At 43.5% G+C, this 20,270-nt stretch overlaps 1 protein-coding gene across 4 annotated transcripts in view; it reads left to right on the forward strand.

Annotated features, from left to right (window-relative positions):
- LDLRAD4 (low density lipoprotein receptor class A domain containing 4) overlaps positions 1–20,270 on the forward strand; it is a 390,804-nt gene that overhangs the window by 50,260 nt on the left and 320,274 nt on the right. For all 4 annotated transcript variants that reach the window (XM_068147658.1, XM_068147659.1, XM_068147657.1 and 1 more), the window contains one exon: positions 5,341–5,467. The gene's annotated coding sequence lies outside the window, so the exon portion shown is untranslated. The remainder of the gene's footprint in view (positions 1–5,340; positions 5,468–20,270) is intronic.

Below are 20,270 nucleotides of genomic sequence, written 5' to 3' on the forward strand. Positions count from 1 at the left end.
ATCCTTTTTACATTTCTTCTTTGGATTAATGTCAAAAGCATATTGCATGTCACACAGTTTGTCATTGAGTGTGCCATTAGCTTGCAGACTCCTCACAAGGATCTTAAAACGTTTGGTTTTGGTTTTTTTCCCCTCCTGAAGTCCCCTCAGCACAACCCTTCTTTGGAAGCTATATTGTTCCTGTGGAATATTTTCCAAGGAGCAGTCTGTCCCTATGTGATGTTTACTGTATTTTTTTGCCTTGCAGCCAGCAGATTTTAGTACAAACTTGCCTGGGGGTGGCCTTGTCCTATTTTCCTCTTAGATGGTTCTGGCATTTATAGAGCTTGGGAGATCGTGCTTCCGAATTTTCCAGTCTGAAGAGCTCGAGCCAAAACAGCAGGGGAGATAGCAAACCTGTACGTTGTTTGGCTTGCGGCAGCTGGGCCTGTTTTTCCTTTGACCTAAAGCAATGGCAGATTTTCTTGGCTTTTGTGTAGAGGAGGGGGGAAGTGAAGAAGAGGAAAGATAGGTGAGGAAAGCTGCTTTAGCTCTGTGCTTGGAAAAAACAAACCTGTCTCCCCATCCCTCTTTTTGCACCTCCAGTGAAGCTAACTCAATGAACTCCAAGGTGATTTCACATTGCATGTAGAGTTAGTTTATGATTACTGATTACTGGTGATAAAAAGAGACTGCAGTTTGTTTTAATTTTGCATTAACATTTTGAGCAAGAGACACTTTTTCTGTTGCAGCACTTGTAGAAGGGACTTTATATTAGAGGACTGACTGCTTTGCAGCTTTTAGTGACATGTGGTAGCTTCCCACCAACCTGGATTTTCTCCCTTACATCTCGGTCAGTGAAGGAAACTCTTGCTGATTAGGGCCTTGAGTCTCTGCTGGGAAATGAACTTTGATGAATGAATGTGGGAAAATATAAAATAACCCCACAGATGGATGGCTGGGAGAACATAACTCTTCGTGCTTGGCCTTGTGCTCTGCGAGGCTTTGTTGTGTGTAAACAGTCTCCACAGTCATCCCCTCAAAATGAGATTTCCTGAGGAAATAAATTCCATGGCTGCTGCCTTCTGCATGTCCTGGTCTCATATTTATCATCACTTTTCTCAGTTAAGTTTTGCATTATGTAATAGAAACCTATAGTTATGCCACAGAGTGAAATTATTCCTAGAATGGTTTTGCATGTGATTGTTGGAATCCTGAGCTTATAAAGTCTGAGAGCATAGGGAGAGTTTCCTAAAAAGTTGCTGAGAAGAACAGTGAGTGTTGAGGCTTAGCTCATGTTTGAAGTGGAGCACAAGTTAACACTGTCCATGTGTGCCAAGCGTTTCTGAGGGACTCAGCAGTGATTAAACCAAACTAAGAAACATAATTTCTCTCGAGATTCCTGCTTGTATCTCCACACAAGTGTGGAACAAAGAGCTGACAGATCCTAAGCCTCCTCATGTGAATATAAAGGGAAAGAAAAAACCCAACATCCTCATATTTTAATGTTTCCCCCTTCATAGTGTTTACTTTCTAGTTTTTCCTTAGAGCTATGTGGAAATCTTCCTGAGTAGTGCTGTAAGAGAAGGAATGGTTTCTGCTGTAGTTCTAGCAAGAGATGGTAGTGCAGAATCTATTTAGCTGCTGCTTCTGTGAGGAAGCTGTTTACCAGCTTCACAGTATGAATGCTTATCTAGAATAAGAATTGTCTTAATTGGCAGCTTTGGTAGATGTCCCTTCTCTCCTTTTGTCCCCGTTTGCAGCCCTCTGAGTCAGTGGTGTGATACACCCAAATCATGTTTTGTTCTAAAGGGAAGATTATTTGGATGTATAAACGGATGCAAAAGTCATAGACTGTTTTGGGTTGGAAGGGGCCTTTAAAGGTCACCTAGTCCAAGCCCCCTACCATGAGCAGGGACATCTGCAACTAGATCAGGTTGTTTCCAGGGATGGGACTACCACCTCTCTGGGTAACCTGTACCAGAGTTTCACCACCCTCACTGTAAAAAATGTCTTCCTTCTATGAAATCTAAACTTCCCTGTTTTAGTTTTAAACAATCACCCCTTGTCCTGTCTCAATGGACCCTGCTAAAAAGTCTGTCCCCATATTTCATATATGCAAGGGCTGATAGGCCCCTTTAAATACTGAAAGGCCACCACAAGGTCTCCCTGGAGAAGCAAAGGGGACATTAGTAAGAGCAGACACGTGTTAGTCTAAGTGTTTCCCATTGGAGTAAGAAGGGTCAGCAGAGAGTTGCTGCTGTACAACCAGCATCTCCAGTCTCTCCTGGCTGAGCAGCGGGAACGCCTCAGGCTGTCAGAGCAGGCCAGGAATGAGCTGAGCATTTTAGAAATGATGCTGGCTTTTAGATGGTTCATCATGTTGTGTCGGCAAGTGGTCTGCTTCTGCCTAGCTGCTGTTTTCCTCTCTTCATTCCACTCCACATTGCTTCACAGATTAAATGGTTAACTGCCACCGGGCTGAAACAGTCCTCACCTTTGCAAGATTCACTCTCAGAGGTAGGGAGACTATTTAAATTAGATACATTAAAAAAAAAGTATAATAATAATATAAAGAAGTATAATTTATCCCATGTTCCTTTAATACTCACCTCTTTTCAGTAAAGGGTTTCTTTGCCTAACATGAACTTTTCCTGCTGTTTTGTTGCTCTTTCTTCTCCAAATCCTAGTGGGCTGTGGTGAATTCTTGTTTCACATCTTCCTTTTTGTTCCAGTGATTGTCCAAACTCTGAAGGACACAAAGGACCCTCAAACCTCTGTGAATGATTTCTCCTGGACTTTCGTACTGCTCCTCAGTTCACTTTTGTCACTAAATGTAGTAATTCCTAGAACTTGTCTCCTGATTTGTCTCCCTCAGTTTAGGAAGGATGTTGACTTGCTGGAACGAGTCCAGAGAAGAGCAACAAAGTTGGTGAGGGGTTTGGAACACAAGCCCTATGAGGAAAGGCTGAGGGAGCTGGGGTTGCTCAGCCTGGAGAAGAGGAGACTCAGGGGTGACCTTATCACTCTCTACAACTTCCTGAAGGGAGGTTGTAGACAGGCGGATGATGGTCTCTTCTCCCAGGCAGCCAGTACCAGAACAAGAGGACACAGTCTCAGGCTGCGCCGGGGAGGTTCAGATTGGATGTTAGGAAGAAGTTCTATACAGAGAGAGTGATTGCCCATTGGAATGGGCTGCCCAGGGAGGTGGTGGAATCGCCGTCATTGGAGGTGTTCAGGAGGAGACTTGATGGGGTGCTTGGTGCCATGGGTTAGCTGTTTAGGTGGGTTGGATTGGTTGATGGGTTGGACGCGATGATCTTGAAGGTCTCTTCCAACCTGGTTTGGTTTATTCTAAATAAAGGTTTATTCTAAATAGATACTTAATACTTCTACTGTTACCCTTAGGAGCAGATTTCCTTCTCAAGTTAAACTTACTCAGAGAGGCTGTAATCACGACTTACTAATTTCTCTCTTCTTTTCATGTTCTCAAGAACGTCTTTAACATTAAGTAGCAGGTCTGGTAGTTTCTTTGCTGGTATTAATTGCTGCGCAGCCAAGTGCCCTTGAAAGTCAGTTATGTAAATGAGCAGCCTTGAGCTGGCCATAAGAACAATGCTGGCTCGAGTTTTAATTTAATAATTGAGGAATTGGAACATAAAATGGTTCTTTAAGTCTAAAATAGAATAGAGTCATATTCTTTATTGGACAAATTTTAATTGCATGAACTATGATGTATCAGCAGTTTAATACTTGGTGTAGGTGATGACATGCACGTGAGCATTTCAGATACAGCTACTGGAAAAAAAGCCTGGCATTCAGTTCCTTAGGTGTTTTTAGCTGAGCCTTTTGAAAGAAATTACTTATTTGTTGTGGCTTTAAAATACCAAGTAGAGCCTTTCTTGAAACATCTTCTTTACATCTGTTTTTTTTTTTCCTTTCAATTGCCAAAGTTCCTTATTTTTTTTTTCCTGAAGATGCATCATACCTGAATCTCTTGGCTCATTAAAAAGTAGCCAAGTTCTGGACCGTGGAGGGGCGGGTAGATCATCCAAAGGATTGCTCTGTCCGTTTGGGTAGAGGTTATGTACTGTTACATGCAGTAGCTGCTAAAATGGGTGCATGCAAAGTTATTTGCAAATACAGGGCTTGGCAAACCTCCTCTGGAATTCGGAAAGGGTTTTCCAGCTTGACTTAGTCATTTTTTCCCAAATGTCTTGGCATCACCGATCACTCAGGAGTGACATATGGTAGAAACATGCTCTAAGGGACATGTCTCCCGGATGGCGCACAGCACCACACAAGATAGACAGATGGTGGCTTATTCAACCTTGGAAAAAGTTTAATCCTACATATTGGCATGGCGGCCTGGGTACTGAGAGAGAGGCACACACATGCTTGATCAATCTGAGGCAAAGCTCTTCTGAGTTTGCTTTCTATTACTGAAAGAACTAGAAGATTGAGCTGAAACCAGAGCTGACCGTGGCTTTGGGTGCTCTTGAGAGCAGGGCCCAGCTTCAGGAGCTGTAGCAAAATACCTCTAGAAACAGGTCAAGGGGAAATGGTTTGAAGCTGAGGGAGAGCAGGTTTACCCTGGATCTTGGGAAGAACTTCTTCAGTATGAGGGTGGTGAGACTGGAACAGGCTGCCTAAAGAGGTTGTGGATGCCCCCTGTGTGGTGCCATGGTCTAGTCATGAGGTCTGTGTTGATAGGTTGGACTCGATGATCCTCGAGGTCCCTTCCAACCTAACTTATACTGTGATACTGTGAGGTGTTCAAGGCCAGGTTGGATGAGGCCTTGGTCAACCAAGTCTAGTTGATAGGTATCCCTACTCATGGCAGGGTGGGTTGAATAGATGATCTGCGAGGGCCCTTCCAATCATGATGGTATTGCACAGCATGAGTGTCTGCAAAGTTAGGTGTTCAGTGTGCTTGTATTTCATGGGTTATTCTTCCTTTTGTGAAGTGTGTTAGCACTTCACAGCACAGAAACTGTAGCCTTACTCCTAGGTGATTTCAAACAAAAAGTTACAAATTTCCTGATGCTGAATTTCAATTTATAGCAGCAAATGTAAATTGTACATTAGAGGGTTTTTAAGAAAAGAAATGGGAGAACATCAGGCATTTCACTTTGGTGTCTTTGTCTTTAAGACAGCGAAGAGAGAGACAGAACACATGACACAGAAGATCAAACCCTTGCTGAGATATTAGGGAAAAAGAAAATCTGCCTTGAATTCTTACTGAAAACCCAGCAGTGAGTGACTGATCTTCTGGAGTCAGCACCATGTTCTGTAAGGATTTTCAAAATACTAAACTGTTTTTTGGGTTTTTTTTTTCTCCCTACTTTCTTTTTCTTGTAGACCACACTCAATATTCACCACCAGAAGGAAAAGGAAGAACCTCCTGACTCTCTGGATGTCGAAGATCTCATTATGTTGTGTTGGATGTTGAAACTAGACAAGATTTCTTTCTGAAACTTCCAGAAAGGTAAATGTAGTTCAAACAAACAAGTAATTTGCCAGCAGAGGAATACTTTGGTCAAATTAATCTCATGCCAGGATCATTTTTGCCATGCCATACCACAACAGCACACTCTTTTTTGATGCATGCTTGATAGCAGTTATATTTAGGTATGTATTGATGTGTCTGTATAGGTATCTCTCTGTATACATAGCTATAGCTCAGTGTTAGTAGGAATTTTCAGATGTTGGAAGATTTTAACTTGTTTGCCCTGGTATTATTTGTGAAAATAGATTGGTTTCCAGGAATTCTCATAGATGAAAGAGTTGGGAAAGGAAGAGGGAGAGAAGTGAGATGCCCAGAGTAGCCAGCACGTCAGTAATTACTGCCTGGATGTGGAAGACACAGTTAATGTTTCTGTTCTGCCTAATGAGAAAAATTACTTGAAAATGAGATGGTGGCTGCTGAGTTATAAAGTCACATAGCTCATTCAGCATTGAGTGACACTTAGTTTTAAACTACAGTGCAGTATGAGGAACACAGAGAAAACCACAGAGAGAGAGAGACTAACTCAGTAACGTTTTGTTTAGAACATGCAAGAGATGTCAAATGCTTGCATTCAGCTGAGGGTGCTCTTGTGTAATAGAAAGAGATGTTTACTTTTGGGCTAGTAAATATAAACATTGACTCTTCCTTTCAGGTGCTAATTTTCTTGGCACCTTTTTCTTTTGCCGTTCTCCATTGTGAGAAGCAGGGACCATATCATCACCAAACCTACAAGTGATTGCTGCAGAACGAGGTCACTCTTTCTGAATGTTTTGTTTTTAATCTACTGTAACTATTATAGGACTTAGTGAATAAAAAAATAATATTTGCTTTGATGTGCCCAAGTGCAGAGTCAGCAAAATATGCCAGACATCAGTTTACTCTCTGCCTAAAGCCTGCAAGAGTTTCTTCTGTGCTGCACAGACGGAATGAGTGTTTTGGTGACCCATCCCACCCCTTGCATGCCACAACTCATGCCTGTGGGCCCTCCCAACATCATTTATTTGTGAGAAAGAGAGCTACAATCTGGTGAGATGATTAAAATTCTGCAGATCCACAGCTGACACCTTTTTGACCCAGATGTGAAGTTCAAACTCTGGAATACTTCGGTCCCTTGGAATTTTAAGTCATGCTTCATGGAATTGATGTTTTTATAATTCATAGGCTGAGCGTGATCATATCACTGTTGAATCGCTGAACGACAGCATGTGTGAATCGGCCATCTGCTCTCAGGGCTGAGACTTGTGTCTCCCTGGCCAGTGACAATGGAGGCCATTAAACCATGATGGCTTTATGTCAGGTGGGGATGGTTCAAGGTAGTGACATGACTGTGTACAAAACCCCCACTTTCCTTCAGTCTGCTGGGAGTAATGACATTTGGAGTAGTGAAATGGAGAAAGAAGAGCTGTAATAGAGGAATGGAGACTGCATGAAGGCAGAGATGTGAAAGGTTTGGATGTTTGAGAGGAACAAAGGCTGGCTTTTTTAGCAAGTTTTTTTGAGTTAATTTTGGAACCAGATGAGGAACAGAGAAACTGTCTACACAGGGGAGAAGCAGCCTTCAGGTTTTGGAAGAAAAGCTGCATGTAGTAGGGATTTTATTAGAGGGCTCTGATCTTCAGGTCGCTGACCTAAGAGTGGTAGGGAAACTGAGATATAAAATGCGTATAGTCTTATTTTATTTTGTCTAGACTTGCATACCTTGTGCATTTCCCAAGTGTAGAGTGGTTGGGTGTTTTGGAACTTGTACAAAGCTTGTGCATGTTTTGCTTCAACCACTGACTGTCCTGGAAACCCAACATTCCCGCAAGGTTAGATCCTTGTGTTAATCTTGCTGTGAAATCTGGGCAGGATGTGGTTTAGTGCTAATGATGGGATCCTGTGCCATCTTCTTCTGCCAGGTCCTGTTTCTTTGGAGATATGGTAATCAATAAAAAAAAACCCACAAAACAGAACAAATGCAGAAACTAAGAAAAATATTTGACAGGTTGTAACTGATCCAAACCCAAGGAGATCACAGACAGTTAAGAAAGGACAGACACAACTGTGTGTGCAGTGGTGGGAATTCTGCCATACTAGTTCATGCAAATTGCTGCTGGGCTCTTGAGAGAGCTTCTGAAGTTCAGGTTGAGCTGAAACTTTAAAAGTCAGGACTGAGACATCTCGCTGCACACCTCATGGAACACATTTAATCTGTATTTATTGCAGCTGATTCCAGAATGTACTCTCAGGAGGTGTAGCCCAACAGCAGGAAAGAACGGTTTGAAAATTCTCACAATTCAGTAATCCATTGGTAGGATGAAGTGAGAAGTTGTCTTTGTCTTCTATGGATTTTTCTCCCACCTAGTTGTGAGAGTTTTTTTCTTTAGGTATTAATTCTAATTTAGTACTAAATCTCCCTTCTTTCTCCCCCTAAAACTCCCAGGCCCCACTGGTTTAAAGATGGCACCACAGGGAGTTGATGTAACCACCTGTAGGTTGTGATGTGCACTGGGGATGTATCTCTCTTAAAACCTTAAATGCAGGTAAAGCTGAAAATGGCTGCAGTCACTTTTTGTGCTTTCTGTCTATCCCCTTTTGTTCTCTCTCCCTCCCCCTTCTGCTTATGCTCACTTGCTCTCTCTTTAGTATAACACAGTTGAACAGCAGTGAAGTGTAAAATGTGCTTTTGCCAAGGTCAGTTTCTTGTGATTACTCGCCTGTGGCAACTTATGCCAGTTGCAACAGACTGAGTCTCAGCAGTCCACAAAGTCACTCTGGTGCTTATGCAGAGGACACCCAGTGTAGGTTATGGTAACCGTAGTCTGGAATAGCTTTCAATGCTGCTGAATTTTAGCAGCGTTATTTAACTCTTCCCATCTAGCCTGTGCTTGCTTCAGTGATTTAGAGTCAGTTCCCTGAAGAGCTAGGTTGTCCTATTCTCTGGAGGCCCTCAAGCAGTGTTTTGTGTAGATGAAATTCTTGTTGTTTGTGGTTGTTTCTTTTATTTTCTTATAGTGGATTGCTCAAATTTCAGGCATTACTCACAAATGAAGAGAAAATAAAGCATCATGGACACATGCATCTTCTAAATACCATATTTTTTTGTGTGGTTGGCTTGATTTTGAAGGAGGTCCTCTCAAATGCTGCTCTGTTGACCCTGGCAGACCAGAAGTTGTATAGCTATATGTTAAGAAGCACTATGGAAAAGTTTAGGAAGTACTTTTTTAAAGCAAGAACTTAACAGACAGTGACACCCAGTCTTTGTACCACCTCTGAAAATGTTGTGGACCCTCCTAAGCATCAAATGATTTTTTGTTTAGAGACTAGTAATGATTTTGACTTCTGTGACTGGGGAATCATAGAATGGTAGGGATTGGAAGGGACCTTTGGAAATCATCTAGTCCTAAGTCTTACCTTGATTTAGGGATGAATGTGAGATTCAAGAACATCTTTCAGGAGATAATTATTTGTTAGATCCCGTCTTGTGGTGCACAGTGGAAGCAGGAGGGGCCTCCACTTTCATTCTCCTTTCTCACCTACAAACAAACCTGTCCTTCTGTGAAAAAAATGTTGGATTTTGAACAGGAAAGCTTGGAATTCTTGTGTTACTTTGTGCTGTCATCAGCAACATAGATGATTTTGTTTTCATTCTGGAAATGCTTACTTTTTTAAGAAGTGGTTAGCTCTTGAGCTCTGTCATAATGAGTTTGAGGTTACCTGTCTGTCACTCCTGACTAGTAGAGCAGCAATAAGAAATCTTGATGATTGACTGAAGCTGAACTTTGGTGACCTTTGAAATGCTGTTAAGTACAAGATTTCATTTCTTAAAATTGGTTATGCATTTGATTCCTTTTGAAAATATGTGTTCCTGTGTTACAGAGGCACAGAATGGTGGGGAAGGCACCACTGAGATCAAATATCACGCTGCTAAAGCAGGGTCACCCAGAGCAGGTTGCACACGATTGCATCCAAGCAGGTTCAGGGTATCTCCACAACTTGTCAGGGCAGCCTCTGACAGATTCCAGTGCTCTGTCACCCTCACAGGAAAGCTTTTTTCCCTCCTGTTCAAATGGAACTTCCCAGCTTCCGGTTTGTGCCTGTTTTCCCTTATACTGGGCACCACTGAAAGGTCTGGCCCCATATTTTTGACTCCTTAGATATTGATAACCATTAATAAGATCCCCTCTTCCTTTTTCCAGGCTTGCAACCTTTCTTTGTAAGAGAGATGCTCCAGTCCCCTTGTTATCTTCATAGCCCTCTGTTGGGCTCTCTCCAGGTGTTCCCTGTGTCTCTTGAACTGGGGAGCCTAGAACTGGACAGTACTCTAGATGTGGCCTTACTAGTGCAGATTAGAGAAGGAGGAGAACCTCCCTTGTCTGGGTGCACCGTTCTTAATGTACCCCAGGTTGCTATTGACCTTCTTTGCCACAAGAGCACATTGCTGACTTGTGGTGAACTTGCCCACCAGGATTCTCAGGTCCTTCTCCATTAAGCGTTGCTCTCATGTTTGGTTTGGAATGATTCTTGAGGAGAAGTTAAATAATGGGTCAGGAATTGAGCCTTGATCCTCTAGACACCTTTGCACAGAGCACACAGGAATTGTGCTCAGTGGGACTCTCTCCAAAACAAGGTGAGGATTCAGAAGTCAAGTAATTTGAATCACTTCATGAAAGATTTGTCCTTTATTTCCTATTTAATCCTGCTTTCAGGCTTACAGGCTGTATTTTTATTGAGGAATAAGTTACTTGTTGTTTTGCCTATGTGGATGATAAGGAAATGGATCTCTTATTTCGGACTGACATCTGCTTGTATGGTTTTCATAGTCTATGTGATTCTGTTGTTATTTCAGCCTCTATTCTTCTGCTTGTAATAGCATTTGTATCGACTCAACTCTCATGGAAGAATATGCTCTGAGAGCTGCACTTAGACCTTGTAAAGACTGATCTGTCTACTCACCTTTTAGCTGGAAATTCCTTGTGGGAATGAACAGTGTTTTGTGTGTCTGTGCTGTGGTCTGTAGCACTTGCAGTGATTCTGGTTGTCTTCTAGTTGTTAGAGAGGCAGTGGGAATGACTTTCACCTGTTAGAAGAACTCAGTAGAAGCTGTAGAAATGAACAAATGGGTGCTCCTGGGTGGGATAATAGGGAAGAGTTGCATTGTTCACGCTTGCTGGAATTTGTCCCATGGATTTCCATTAATCATACGGAACTTCAGGAAAGGAGAGAACTTTCAAGGCACCAAAGCTGGTTTTGGAATGTTTCTGATGATGTTCCTGCAGTGGATGGCTGCCCCTTCATGCTCTGAGGATTCCCTCATCAGTATGTTCAGCACAAGCAAGCAGTTGAAAGTTGAGATCTAAGGGGTCTGCACAAAGCCCTGAAGTCATGAACATCTCCATGCAGTGCTCCTAACCAGTTAATAAAAATCATTAGGCCTTTGCTGCTTCTAAACTTCTCACCTCCTGGATTTTGGGTGATAGCAGAAATGCTTTGCTGTCTACAATAAAGGTATATGTTGTGGTTTTGGTGTTTGTTTTTTTTCTGGACAAGTGAGAATCCAGAGCTCCTAAAGTCTTGAAAGATTTACTGCTTCATTTTTTAACTCCTGGGTGGACAAGAGGAAAGTTTAAGGGACTTTATTTCTATGCTTCCTTGCAGTTTTGAAGGGAGCCCTCCAAGTCTGTGTCCTAGTCAGCTTTGAAACATTCACTGTGCTGGAAATAAGCATTTTAACATGGATAGAATCCCACTTCTGTAATGCATCTGCAGTTGTGAGTACTCCAAGATGTTTCTGAAGGCAACCACTGTGCTGGCATTGTAGAAGCAGAGCATTTCATGTATGCATTGCTGGATTAATTTTACTAGAAACAGAACAGGGGAATAAGCAACAAACCCCAAACCTCTTAATATTTGTCTTTTCTTGGCAACAGTAGCAATATCTGCTCATAAGCATTCAGTTCACAGTCAGACATAGCAGAGTATCTGTGGACTAGGAGCCAGGTAAAGAGAAGTCAATAAGTTCAGACAGAGGGCCATGCCCAGAGAGTGATGGTGAATGGTGCCATATCCAGCTGGAGGCCAGTCACTAGTGGTGTCTCCCAGGGATCAGTTCTGGGCCTCATCCTGTTCAATATATTTATTGATGATCTGGATGAGGGGCTTGAGTCAGTCATCAGTAAATGTGCAGATGACACCAAGCTGGGAGCAGATGTTGTTTGGTTAGAGGGTGGAAGGGCTCTGCAGAGGGACCTTGACTGTCTGGACAGATGGACAGATGGGAGACGTCTGGACATCCAACATGATGTCACTTAACAACTCCAAGTGCCAGGTGCTGCATTTTGGCCACAACAACCCCATGCATAGCTACAGGCTGGGGTTGGAGTGGCTGGAGAGCTGCCAAATAGAGAGGGACCTGGGGGTGCTGATTGACAGCTGGCTGAACATGAGCCAGCAGCGTGCCCAGGTGGCCAAGAAGGCCGATGGCATCCTGGCCTGCATTAGGAATAGTGTGGCCAACAAGAGCAGGGAAGTCATTGTGCCCCTGTACTCTGCTTTGGTTAGGCTGCACCTTGAGTACTGTGTCCAGTTCTGGGCCCCTCAGTTTAAGAAGGACATCGAGACACTTGAACATGTCCAGAGAAGGGCAACAAGGCTGGGGAGAGGCCTTGAGCACAAGCCCTATGAGGAGAGGCTGAGGGAGCTGGGGTTGTTTAGCCTGGAGAAGAGGAGGCTCAGGGGTGACCTCATTGCCCTCTACAACTACCTGAAGGGAGGTTGTAGCCAGGAAGGGGTTGGTCTCCTCTCCCAGGCAACCAGCACCAGAACAAGGGGACACAGTCTCAAGCTGTGCCAGGGGAAGTTTAGGCTCAAGGTGAGGAGAAAGTTCTTCACGGAGAGAGTTATTAGCCATTGGAATGTGCTGCCCAGGGAGGTGGTGGAATCACCGTCCCTGGAGGTGTTCAAGAGGAGATTGGACGTGGCACTTGGTGCCATGGTTTAGTAGTGATGAGGTCTTGGGTGACAGGTTGGACTTGATGATCTTTGAGGTCTCTTCCAACCTTATTGATTCTGTGATTCTAAGAGTCTATGAAAGCATTCTTAAGTTTCACATCAAATTAATTTCAAATAAAACCCCATGTTAACTTGGGGGAACTGTAACTTTCTAACAGGTATCACTTTTGCATCCTTGGAACTTTCTAACAGGTATCACTTTTGCATCCTTGGAAGACAAAGGAGAGACCAGTTAATAAATTGAGGGGGTTTGTCTTTAACCTGTTAGTGGCAATATTACCTTTAGCTTTAAACACTGATTTTACATTTCACAGATTGATAGAATAGTTTGGGGTAGAAAGGACCTTAAAGATCATCTTGTTCCAATCCTCTCACCATGGGCAGCGACACCTTCCACTAGTCCAGGCAGCTCAAGGCCTCAAACAATGTGGTGTTGACCACTTCCAGGGAGTGGACATCCGTGACCTCCCTGGGCAGCCTGTTCCAGTGTCTCACCACCCTCACTGTAAAGAATTTCTTCCTAATCTCCAGTCTAAATCTGGCCACTTTAAGCTTCAATCTGTTCACTCTCTCCCTCTCACTACAAGCCCTGGCTTTCCTTCAGGCCTCTTTCAGGAACTGCAAGTCTGCTGTAACGTCTCATTGGAGCCTTCTCTTCTCCAGGCTGAACAGACCTAACTCTCTCACTGAATTCCAATAGGGGAGGTGCTCCAGCCCTGTCATCATCTTCAAGGCCCTCCTCTGGACCCAATCCAGCAGTTTGATGTCCTTCTTATGCTAGGGGCGCCAGAACTGGATGCAGTACCCCAGATGGGCTCTCTTGAGAGCAGAGCAGAGAGGCAGAATCACCTCCCTTGTCCTGCTGGTCACACTGCTTTTGATGCAGCCCAGCACATGGCTGCCTTCTGGGTTGCAGTGACCATTGCCAGCTCATGTTGAGTTTTTTATCATCTGATACCACCAAAATCCTTCTCCTCGAGACCACTCTTAAACCGCTCCTCACACAGCCTATATTTGTGCTTGGAGTTGCTGTGACTCAGGTGTGGGACCTTGCTCTTGACCTTGATGAAATTCGTGAGGTTTGCTTGGGCCCACCTCTCAAGCCTGTCCAAGTCCCTCTGGATGAGAAGACAGAATCATCCTGGTAATTTTCTTCATATCAGGCATAATTTCACAATCAGAAGGTAGGATTAGGAGGAAAGATTTCTTACTCGTGGCTTTGACACCTGAATCACTGCATGGACTTAGGACAGTCCATAGCATGACTTCAGTTTCCCTGTGGGAGATAGTGGCTGATAATTTCCTGTCTTCTGGGTGCATCTGAAGATTAACTTCATGGAACGAGTGAAGTATTTATTAATAAGTGATCATTATCGATATGTCACTTCCTTGTGCATAGCAGTGACATTGGTAATAAATTACTCCTGAGGGGAATGCAAATGAGCACATAAAACAAAAGCACTCATTTAAAGTAATTTTCATCACCCTTTTTCAGAGCGTGTGCGTTCAGAAGTGTCTGCCGTAGTGCTTTACTGTTTTGGTGATTTAGAAAGACTAAAAAGAAGAAATGCCACCAAATACTAAGGGAGAACCCAAGGTCACGTTTGCTTGTTCTGTCTTCAGATGGCACCTGCTGGAGTTTCTGTCCGTGGCTTGGACAGCAGCACTCTGAGCTGGGTTAGGAACTGGCTGGATGGCCGAGCCCGGAGAGTGGTGGTGAATGGTGCCACATCCAGCTGGCGGCCAGTCACTAGTGGAGTCCCCCAGGGATCAGTGCTGGGCCCTGTCCTCTTTAACATCTTTATTGATGATATGGATGAGGGCATTGAGTCCATCATCAGTAAATTTGCTGATGACACCAAGCTGGGGGCAGGAGTTGATCTGCTGGAGGGTAGAGAGGCTCTGCAGAGAGACCTCAACAGGCTGGACAGATGGGCAGAGTTCAACGGCAATGAGATTGAACACATCCAAGTGCCGGGTTCTGCACATCGGCCACAACAACCCCATGCAGTGCTACAGGCTGGGGTCAGAGTGGCTGGAGAGCAGCCAGGCAGAGAGGGACCTGGGGGTGCTGGTCGATGGCAGGCTGAACATGAGCCTGCAGTGTGCCCAGGCGGCTAAGAGGGCCAATGGCATCCTGGCCTGCATCAGGAACAGTGTGGCCAGCAGGAGCAGGGAGGTCATTCTGCCCCTGTACACTGCACTGGTTAGGCCGCACCTTGAGTACTGTGTCCAGTTCTGGGCCCCTCAGTTTAGGAAGGATGTTGACTTGCTGGAACGAGTCCAGAGAAGGGCAACGAAGTTGGTGAGGGGTTTGGAACACAAATCCTATGAGGAGAGGCTGAGGGAGCTGGGGTTGCTCAGCCTGGAAAAGAGGAGACTCAGGGGTGACCTTATCACTCTCTACAACTACCTGAAAGGGGGTTGTAGACAGTCAGAGGTTGGTTTCTTCTCCCAGGCACCCAGTACCAGAACAAGAGGACACAGTCTCAGGCTGCGCCAGGGGAGGTTCAGGCTGGAGGTAAGGAGGAAGTTTTACACAGAGAGAGTGATTGCCCATTGGAATGGGCTGCCTGGGGAGGTGGTGGAATCGCCATCACTGGAGGTGTTCAAGAGGAGACTTGTCAGGGTGCTTGGTTGCATGGGTTAGTTGATTAGGTGGTGTTGGATGATAGGTTGGACATGATGATCTTGAAGGTCTCTTCCATCCTGGTCTGGTCTGGTCTGGTCTGGTCTGGTCTATTCTATTCTATTCTATTCTATTCTATTCTATTCTATTCTATTCTATTCTATTCTATTCTATTCTATTCTATTCTATTCTTTAAAGGCTGTTAACTGAGGATGTAGGAGAAACAGCATCCATTTGAAATCCAGCTACAATGTAGAAGTTTCATCTCACTGTCAATTTTCTGATGTGTGATGGAACTGAAGTGTCCAGCAGCAGCATGGTTATTTGATTTTTACAAATTTCTCACAGTTTTTCTAACCAAGGTTTAAGAGGAAATAAAATATTTTTGCCCATTTGTTTCCAGTGCCAGAGCTGTCATCTGGCCAGTGACATGTGGTGTGAGGAAAAGGAGCACTGCTTTACGTTTCTTTCAGTGGTCAGCTTGAAGGATGTGACTGAACAGCAAGGTCATACAGGGTCGGCTTTTTAAGATGCTTTTACTATTGTATTAGCTCCTTAATGAAAAAGGCCTCTGGATCTTTATATTTTGTTTCTTGATAGGTTTAGAATTCTGGTTTTTTTTCTACTATGCTTTAAATATTAAAAATTATCTTGTGATAAATGTCCTTTGGGCTTAAGCTGGAATGGCTTCATAGAGCTTCTGTTTTCTGGGTGTGGGTTGGAAAGAAAGACAAAAGTATGAAGGGCAGAGGAGAGGGAATGCACTTGAAAATCTGAGTTGCTGTAGAAGGCACAGAGGTAATTTTTGACATGGTGGTGTTTATCTGAGCTGTTGTCTGAAAGGGGAAGTGGTGACCTTCCTTGCACTCATTGGTTCCTCTGCTGTTGTCTCTCTGGACTGAGGTTCCCTTTTTAGTTTTGGTGTTGCAGTCTAATTTACCTAAACATTGCATTTGAAAAGAGAAGCTTTACTAAATCTCAGCTGCTTTTGTAAGTTTATGTTATCTAAGATGCTGGCAGTGACTGAGCTGTGCCTTAATGATTCTTCTGTTGTGGCTTCAGTCAGAAAGGTCCCATTCCCCTTGCCCTGCAGCTGTGTAGAAGACAGTGTAGGAATGCGGTCGGACACGCACGCTCACTGTCCTCTGCAGGATTTCACTGCCTGCAGGAGTTGCTGAAGGTTACTGGTCATGGCTTTAAACCCTTGTTATGAGCATACATAACAGAAAGACTCAGATGTTAAGTTAATGTTAGATATTTGGAATGAATGTGAGAGATGGAGTTTCTGTCTTATGTTATTGATGGAACCTTTTCTCTCTCAAGGATTAAACGTGGAGCAATGACTTAGGAATCATACTTTGTGTCCCACTTACAGACTAACTTGACTCATCTGTGAATTTTTCCTTCTGGCACGATTTGGGGGACATGTCAGTTTTTTTTTTTTCATTTGTAGTTTTTAATTATTATTGACTTGAAAAAAGATAGAGATGAAGGCTGTCCAGCTAAACACCTGATTTTATTTAGGTCTGTGCTTCCGAAGAGTCACATCATACAACAAATCATTGTGTGATTGCATAAGCCAACCTCATGAAGTTCAATAAGAGCAAGTGCAGGGTCCTGCATCTGGGTCGAGGCAATCCCAGGCACAAATCCAGGCTGGGCAGTGACTGACTGGAAAGTAGCCCTGAGGAGAGAGACTTGGGGGTGCTGGTGGACAAGAGGCTCAACATGAACTCTCAGTGTGCACTTGCAGCCCGCAAAGCCAATCAGATCCTGGGCTGCATCAGGAGAAGTGTGGCCAGCAGGTGGAGGGAGGTGATCCTCCCCCTCTACTCATCTCTGGTGAGACCCCACCTGGAGTACTGCGTCCAGTTCTGGAGCCCCAATTACCAGAGGGATGTGGAGGTGCTGGAAGGTGTCCAGAGCAGGGCCAGGAGGATGATCAGAGGGCTGGAGCACCTCTCCTGTGAGGACAGACTGAAGGAGTTGGGGCTGTTCAGTCTGCAGAAGAGAAGGCTCTGAGGTGACCTAATTGTGGCCTTCCAGTATCTGAAGGGGGCCTACAGGAAGGCTGGGGAAGGACTTGTCAGGATCTCAGGTAGTGCTAGGACTAGGGGGAATGGAATGAAGCTGGAGGTGGGGAGATTCAGGCTGGATGTGAGGAGGAGGTTCTTCCCCATGAGAGTGGTGAAACCCTGGAATGGGTTGTCCAGGGAGGTGGTTGAGGCCCTGTCCCTGGAGGTGTTTAAGAGCAGGCTGGATGAGGCTCTGTCCAGCCTGATGTAGTGTGGGGTGTCCCTGCCCATGGCAGGGGGGTTGGAACTGGATGATCCTTGTGGTCCCTTCCAACCCTGAATGATACTATGATACTATGATAAGAGGGACAGTAGAATGTAGAATTCTGATTCCTCAGTGTTAATCTCAAACAGGGATGGTAATAAGTGAGTCCTAAGAGCTCATAATTTCTTTCCCTTAATAGTTTCCAGATGTATAAGATAAAGAAGCTCATGTCTGGAAAACACCTCCTGCAAATAAAGCCCAAAACACAGAGCTTTTGATTTCTAGATCTTCTTCAAGCCACTCACTACCTAATGATAATACACATTTGTAAACAAATTACATGTCTGTGCTCTACTTAATAATCTTTATTTGATTGGGTAACAGTCTTTTTAGTGTTACATTTATCTGGTAATATAACCAGATGCACAACATTTTTGGGTGCTAATTTTGTGGAGACTTGAAAAGCAAAGCCCAACTTCAGTTGTGCTTTTTATGTTTACAAATTTCTAATAATCATCTAGAAATTAACACATGAAAGCACTGCAAGAATAGTTGCTCTTATTAAGAGCAGCCATCTCGCTTTTGCTATGGAACACTGATTTGTGCTCACTTTATTCCTGTGCCCAAGATCTAAATGCTCTTGCTGCCTTTTATAGAAACTATAAAAGCTGTTAGTTAGGCTTCTCAAACCCTCCACTTGCTTATTTGTTAGCCTCAGCGACTGAAGCCTTACATGCAAATAATAAATAGTTTAATCTGTTTGCTATTACATAATCTCTCCTTCTCACTACACGTTCATTGTCAGAACTTGACTCAAGGGATTTGTTTCATGCAGTGTAACACTTCTTTCCCAATTATCTGTAGGGAAACACAAATGGATGTGGCAGCTGTGCAGTGATGGGGCTGTACAAGGCATTTCCTTAAGAAATGATAAGTTTTTCTACTGTATAAGGAGACTCAAAATCCATATCTTTACTCAGTGACTGATTAGTAGATACTTTATCCTTTAAATGATGTGAAATCCTGAACTGAAGCAGCTTTAGAAGCCAGTTTACATAATTGATGATGTAAAAGTTGTTGAAGAAGCCAGAGAAGAGAGAAACGTGACAGATGTGTAGCATATCCACACGCACAGACTACAGGCGAATGAATATGTTGTAGGTAACATGCACAGATTCTCTCTGCAGGTTGTGGTAGAATCCAGACCCTTCTCCTGCATCCTGGTGGCATGTGGGCACTTGTCTATAGGGAATAAAATCCACCGGATTCCTAAGGGGCTAAGTGAGACTTCTTAAATCATTGGCATGAGTTTGAGCCAAATATTTCATTTGCGTGACACTGTGAGTGGGAAAATTTTCCTGCCAAGGGAGGAACAGAACCGAGTGATAAATGTGACAGTAATATTTATTACAGAGCTTTCCACCAAAGAGTAATCTTCTCTGATCCGACCAGCTCTTAATTCTGGGTAACTTTTTCCTCCTTTCAAACTGTCCAAGCAGCCGTCCTTAATTGAAGAAGTGTAGAAAAACTTGCTCTCCAATTCCCCATTTCTGTTCTCTGCTGGAGGCATCCAGTTTTGTTGATAATGATCTAATCTGTTGCATAACCAGAGAATACTGAGCCTGCTGCCACAGCCTGCTTCTTTCTTGGCACTGCTGGAAGGCTTCAAAGAGAGACTGTATGTGTGAGGCGATTGCTCTACCAGCAAGACCAAGGGGATCAAAGCATATGTTTAGAAATGGAAAACAACAAAAAGAGAGAAGTGGTGACCACACAGTTGCCACCCTGAAACTGGAACCATTCTCACAAAACCAAACTATTTTGAACTTAAGGATAATTGCTTCAGATTGTACAGAGCAGGAAGGCAATCAGGGATTTTTAAGGGGAATTCATCAAGATTTCATTTCGTAGGTATTTGGTATGGGAAAGACTGCTTCTCCAAGAATGGATGCATTGACAATTGTATTCACTTTAATTGGTATTGCCTGATTTTAGGTTGCATCACATTGCTTTCTGGGTCCTCTGATGTTTTCAATTAAAATGAATTAATTTCAAAATTTGCTTGAAAATAAGAAAAAAAAACATAGTAGGAAAGTTTTGTGTGGTAATATTCTTTGAAGGTTGGACAGTTGTTTTAAGATTGCATTGAATGAGCTTGGAAAAATACAGTCCTTTGTGGTGTGTTTTTCTTCTTTCCTCCCCCCCCAGGCTTTTAAAATGTCATAAAAGCTGAAAGAATTCCTCTTTTAAATAGGAATAGAATAGAATAGAATAGAATAGAATAGAATAGAATAGAATAGAATAGAATAGAATAGAATGGAATGGAATTAACCTGATTGGAAAAGACCTTTGAGATCATCAAGTCCAACCTATCGTCCAACACTATCTAATAAACTAAACCATGGCATCAAGCGCCCCATCCAGTCTCTTCCTAAACACCTCCAGCTCTTCATATTGTCCCCCAACATTTTGGGTGAAAAATGGACATTATTCAGGGGACCAGTTTATGATCATCTAATTTATCTTTCAGTGAGTTCTATGAATCAAGTTTCATTCTTACTTCTTTTACTGTAGTATAGTTTAAGTTATGATGCATTTTTGACTTAACCAGAAGGAGTTCTAGCAGGTATGAAGATGATCCCAAGGACTAGAACACCTCTGCTTATGAGGATAGGCTGAGGGAGCTGGGGTTGCTCAGCTAGAGAAAGGAAGACTCTAGGGGTACCTAATAGCTGCCTTCCAGTACTTGAAGAGAGCCTACACGGCGTCTGGAGTGGGACGTTTTGTAAGGGTGTCTGGGGATAGGACCAGGGGGAATGGTTTGAAGCTGAGGGAGAGTAGGAGTAGACTGGATCTTAGGAAGAAGTTCTTCACTATGGGGGC

This window comes from Melanerpes formicivorus, unplaced genomic scaffold, assembly GCF_026170545.1.
Source record: "Melanerpes formicivorus ecotype bairdi unplaced genomic scaffold, bMelFor1.0.p_v2 SCAF_15, whole genome shotgun sequence".
Classification (NCBI taxonomy): Eukaryota; Metazoa; Chordata; class Aves; order Piciformes; family Picidae; genus Melanerpes; species Melanerpes formicivorus.